The sequence below is a fragment of the Orbicella faveolata genome, unplaced genomic scaffold, assembly GCF_042242905.1.
Source record: "Orbicella faveolata isolate gen_17 unplaced genomic scaffold, um_ofav_v1 contig_34, whole genome shotgun sequence".
Lineage (NCBI taxonomy): Eukaryota > Metazoa > Cnidaria > Anthozoa > Scleractinia > Merulinidae > Orbicella > Orbicella faveolata.
The window spans coordinates 9,781,476-9,787,686 of record NW_028301563.1 but is presented as its reverse complement, the minus strand read 5'-3'; positions in this window follow the sequence as shown (position 1 = coordinate 9,787,686).

The following is a 6,211-nucleotide window of genomic DNA, read 5'->3' as shown; positions in this document are numbered from 1 at the left end:
AAAGCTGCTGATTTAAGATTCGTTTCACTTCTTCGTTTTAGATTCTGCCAATGCATCATTTTTTAGAATGAATTGGTTATGAGCACAAATTCGTGTAGTATCTTATCACATCACTTCCAAATCTACGGCTAATCGGACATCATCAGCGACCGTCTTGGGGCCCGATTCAAACGAAAGACTTAAAACTAACCCTTGATCTCGAAGAGAAGTAGATGGCCTGCTAAGATATCATTCAATTTAGAAAACTGGACAGAATATCGTGACATTAGCAGTCTATGCTGCGCTTGATTCTCTTTATTCTCGTCACATGTCCGCACTTCACAAGATTAATACAGTACGGCGGAGAGATTTGCGGCTCACCCTGCGTAAGACCGAATAGAAAGGGTGTGATTCGAATTCGAACAAATTAGGTATAATTTCTGCCTATCGATTCGTTTCCCAAATTATCAAAAATCCTTCAACAGCCATCTTTAGCTAAACTGACGACAACTTAATGAAGACACTATCTATATGAATTACGAACCAGGTAAAGAGTACATTTTCAAACTCACCCTGCGCCCGAGTTGGACAAAGGATTACTGAACTCCGTGACACGAAAACGAAAAGCAGACAAACACTCATTCTTAACCTGCGACGGATGTCTCTATCTAATCACTCTCAGATACAAGTCAATATAGCATCGAATAATCACCAGTGATGTCTGGTCGAATTATGCTTAAACAAAAGCTAACAACGACTAATGAAAGATGGCATGATATGACTCACAGTTAAAACAACGCTTTGATGTCAGACATAAGCCAATCATTTCACTTTGATGACTCAGCACACTACAGCACGTATATGCTTTAATTCTGTTCTAATTGCGCATTTTTAACGAGGAAAGAGAATACGGTTATTTAATTAATTAGTTTAACAAGGCTGGCTGAATATGTCTAAAGGATAGCCATTCTTGTGTAAATGTAAACTTTTTCCTTATTCGAAATAAGACATAGGCAAGCTAATTCACTGTCTCCAAGCGATATTAAAAGGGATCTTCTGCAGTTAAACCTTGGATCGCAGTAGAAAATAAACTTCAAAAATTCCGGTTTTCCTTATTACAAATAACTAGGCGCGAGATGATTCAGTTTCAGATTCTAGCTATTTCTTCTCATCGCATCAAGCTTCTTGACTGGTATACCCTCATTTGTTTGAATGTTATTTTTGTGAACTGGATGGCTTATCAAGTTGGTATCGTTAATGATTTCCCTTTTCCATCCCGCGTGTTTTCCCCGAAATTATTTCATTCTAAATGAGAAATTCTCGTTGCTTTATACCCAGATCAGACATGTCTAAGAATATTGGGGGTGAAAGGTGCTCCGAAATCAATAAGATTTAAGATGCAATATCATTTAGTCAGAGTTTACACTTTTTTCATAATGTCGTCAAACTTTGCGTTTTTGCAATTTTGCTTTTTGACATCAAGTTTCAGTTGATAGTTCCCAGACAGCACTTTTTCCTTTGAAATAATCAAAAATGATCCCTTTTTGCATGTAGTATGAAGATCATGGCCCCATGTTGGCGAAAATATCTTAAAGTCTCCAATGGGCGAAGAAAGAGGAAGATAAAGATTGTCAAGTGGACGTAGTTTAGCTAAACCACATGTTGTCAATATAGAAGAAATTGTCATCATTATGCGACCAGTGTTTATATTCATAGTTTGACTTCGTCATTCTTAAAATAGTTTATATTTCTATTGAAGAAGAATTCGCCAAAGGGTTGTGAGAGAAACAGAGCACAGGGCTAGGGATAGACTGAAGTGAAGAGAAGGTGTTGCGGCCCTATATCCCAAGTGGTGAAGCGGACAGTTATTAGTTACGTAGTTTACCCGGCAGGTTGATGCCGTTGCCCGGAGTGTGGCCGTCACCATGTCAAGGGTGCGAGTTGGGGCGTTCAATGTATGTGTGAACCAGTACAGCCAGTACGCCAATCACCAGTCGCCTGGCACTAAGATGGACCACATCGCTGTAAACGTGCTACCACTATAAACCCTTCACAAGACACCCCCATGAAACGAAGAGGATTCAGTTAATTTAGTTTTCACCTGCAATCATGGACAAAAGTCTTGAGACAAATTCGTACTCTTGGCGCTTTTGCACACACGCCAGACAACAGTCGCGAGCGAGAACAACTTCACCTGCTTAGCCTCTCCGCCCACCCTACCTACAATGTGTAATTTCGCCTGAGTTTTAACATTGTATTTAGTAGGGAGGAGAGAATAACATTAGTATCCCAAGGGCTTTCGTCCACCATTACAGTTCTTGATTTGTTTCATTATGGTTTTCAGTCTGATGATTTATGGATTTTTAAAAGATATATTACACTGGTTACAAAACGAGCGCAAGATTCAAAGGGCGAAAAGAACTATCCCCCTCCCCTTAAGAACAAACAAACAAACAAAAACGAACAAAAGAAAAAACCTGCGAACCTTTCTCGCTATATAAAAACCGTTGTCAGCATAGACAACAAGAAGGGAATCTTGGCAATGGAGTCGAAGTTAAAAATTACATTGTATAGTCTTGTTAATGTAAAATTATAACTACATCAGTGATTGACAGGGAGTGGCTCGGCGAGGTATCAGAATTTCCCTTATTTTCCCAAATTCTTGGTTCCAGACCTCGCACCAGTTGACCGCGTACTTAAATTTTATTACGGCCGCCACACAACACGAAATACGAGCGATGAAGGTAAGCTTGCATTTCTTTCCAAATCTTAAATTTGCTAACCCTGAGAAAAAGATTACGGTCCATCCGATTGATACGTTGTTGTCGTTTTAATTTGTTACACGGTAAAAAAAAAAAAAAAAATCGTCACCTAGTAAACGCTGTAGAGCGTCTAGTTACATGTAATTTGGGTAAAACTGAATTACCTTGACCAAAAAAAAAAAAAAAAGAAAGAAAGAAAAGAAAAAGAAAAAGAAAAAGAAAACGAAAACGAAAACGAAAGACATCCAGACTTTTAGGTTAGAATAAGTGCTACTAAATGGCCTGTAATGGATTTCAAAAATAACCCTTAACTGTCAACTCAAAAGTTTACTTAGCATATACATGTAGGTTAGTGATACTAGAAGCTGTGAATTTGATATGTTTTAGAGAATAGTATTTACATGTAAATCTGTTCATTTAGAGGCTCAAATAATGTATTTAAAACCTGGAAAATCTGACTCAACTATTACTTTTTTTTCCTAGAACTCTAGAGAATATCTTATAGTGGCTTCATTATCAAAAATGTTTGTTGCCACTGCAACATATCCCTATCAAGTTGTCAGGTCAAGGCTTCAGGTAAAGACTGAGCAGGGATTGTTTGATGTCGTTCTACAGGGTGCAGCACTTCCCCTGTAAAGCTTTTCAGACCAGAGGGCGTTCCAAGAGCAGCGGGTCATGGAATACCTTGCATGACATGACTTTGTATGACTGGTAACCAGTCTACAATCCCAATGTTGATAATCAGGTGTTTTTTAGCGGGGGGCGAATACGTGATCCAGCTCAGCTGTCCCAACTACGTTTGTCCGGGATTGTCTGAAAGAGATGTGCGAGGAATTTTCTACTGAAGGTAACGCAAACGATTGTCATGGCGTCACAGTATTTTAGAATTTGATTTCGGGTCAATGACGTACACTTTGTCTCTGTAAATTGGACAGAACTTTTCTACGTCAATCTGGATTAATAACAATCGATATTTAAACAGGGTGACCTCTTCAGTCGCAGGACTGGTATCAACGGGGGCCCTCTAAACGTAAAATAAAAAGAGCATGTATAAATAATATATACCTATAAAAAACTAACTACCGATTAAGGCTCAGTGCAGATATTCGTGGAATATAACTCGTAACCGCCTGTAATAGAACGAAATTTGCGATCTGCTTCGAGCAAAATGGGATTTAGAGCTCTTGTCTATTATCTAGGACATTTTCCAGGATTATTAATTCGCGAAGTAGCAGATCTTTGTGTCATTTCACGGAATAGTGTTGAATAAGTTGATCGAAGCTTACCCGTGTACAGTGTTCAGATATATCACGATTTCGCGCGACACAACAACTTCCGGGTTCCATGCATTTAATTAACGCGCATGAATAACCAACAACGGTTAACTATTTGAAAGTCAGCGTTTTGCAACCTAACCTTCGCTGATCTTCCCAATTGGCAGAAGGTACACAAATTTCGCACTTCACATCATTTGAAATGCAGGATGGAAGCCGTTTGGTGGCAAAATAGTAGAGTTTGACACTTGAAATATGATTAACCATTTGTCGGAGACAATAAGCTAACTACGTGTCTACCCTTTCTATCTTAATTGAACGGTTAACCATATAAACCTTCTCGCAAAGCTCTGTTGTGCTAGTTCTTGATCCCAAACAATGTTAAATAGTTTTTAGTAATCCCTATAAAGCGGAAAAGGTATAATTCGAATGACACGAAGCAGTTTAGAACCAAAATGTTTTATCCGGTGACACTTCCAAAGCCGAGAACAAACCTCGCTTTATACGTATACACGTTCCGGTATTGGAGACGAAAACGAAGAGAGACATGCCTAATTTAATTGCGTTTTGGTAGCAGCAACGCTTTATTGCTGTCCACTGATAAACTCCGCGAGACTGCAAGGACAAGGCGAAAATATTTACTTGCTCGGTACCCACTGTTTCAACCGAATTTGCATCATTTCTGTTTCGCGCGAATCAGCCACCCCTCAAAAGAAGTAGACGAGATCATTTTTTCAGTGCCGGAAATAGAAACATCCATTTCAACACAATATCTTGCGCATAGTTGGATTTTAGGGGGGAACTAGTGAGTCATTTGCCCCTTGAGAAGCAATAGAGGTTTATGTCACGGACTTATCGATCGCCTACCGTAGAAGGTCATTTAAAAGGATGACTTTACATTCTTTGGCGCCTACCCAGGTAAAACTTGTCGTTGCATGCTGTTTCTTTTTAGTAGCGCCCGTTAGCTGTACCCGCGAGATGGTACAATTCCCCCTTTTCTCCAACTTGTTTTACAGCGAGTGGTTTGATATTCTTTAAATTCTTCTTTCAGACAATTCCAGACGAAAACGTTGGGACACAAAGCAAGTTCTCCCCTCCCCCCCCCCCCCCCCGGCCTCATTCACTTACAATGTTGATAATCAGGTGATTTTGTCCCTTTTTGTTGAGAAAAACGCGACATTTTCCAACATTGATTAGGGGGGATGGCGGATACGTGATCTACCGTAACTGTCCCAACTACTTTTGTCGGGGATTGTAGAAGAGGTTAACAAGCGAGACAACCTAGCATGCATGGTGTTCAACTATTAAACGAAACTATTTGAGCTACATGTACTGTAAAACCATTGCATTTTTTAGCTGTTCCTCCCTCGCTTATTGCAATTTAATGTTCAGGCTTTTAAAGTAAATGCTGGTAAAGTAAGGAGGGGTTGGAGGTGGGCGGGGACTCCCATTTGATTTAACAAGGTCAGGGATGATCGTCGTCTCGCTTAGGGGTGTAAATCACGGATTTGCGTCTCACTTAGGATGTTCACACTATTTTTTGCCGTCAGAGTATCTTTTAGGGTGCACTCTCGAGAAGAAATAAAAAGAGAAAGGTAACAAGAAAAATGCTGTCATTTCCGTTTTAAATGGTATCTTTTGGCGGTCGAATAAAGCGCGAGCCACGCGTCATGGGAAGAACAGACCTTATTTTAAAGAACAGCTTCAAAAGATGGCGGTGTTTGCTGAGAGGAGGGCTCTATGTTAAGTCGCGATACCTGAACTGGACTATCGCAATTGTCAATTTTCTAATTTTAAGAATCAGTACACAATGGCCGAGTACAAAGGAGCAGTGGACAACAATGAAACAATGAAATTAAATAGTAAATAGTTATTGTGTTCGACTTAACCTAACAGTGGATGTTTGTTGACTGTCTTTAAGTTGTACTCTCCTCTAACAAATTAATTGTTGAGCAGTGTGGCTAGGGACGTCTGCAGTAGAACAACAAGGGAAGGGGCTCCTTTCTTGCCCCTCACGCCTGAAAAGATATAAGGCCCAAAGGGCTGAAAGTTCTCCCCACGCAGTAAAAAATAAAATCAAAAACCATTACAGACGATAAATAAAGAAGACAGCTCTCCAAATTTAAGGTGTGTGCGTTGTCCCAAAGTTGAGATATTCGTTCAAATGTTCCGCGCAATATTATAGAGCCTAGTATG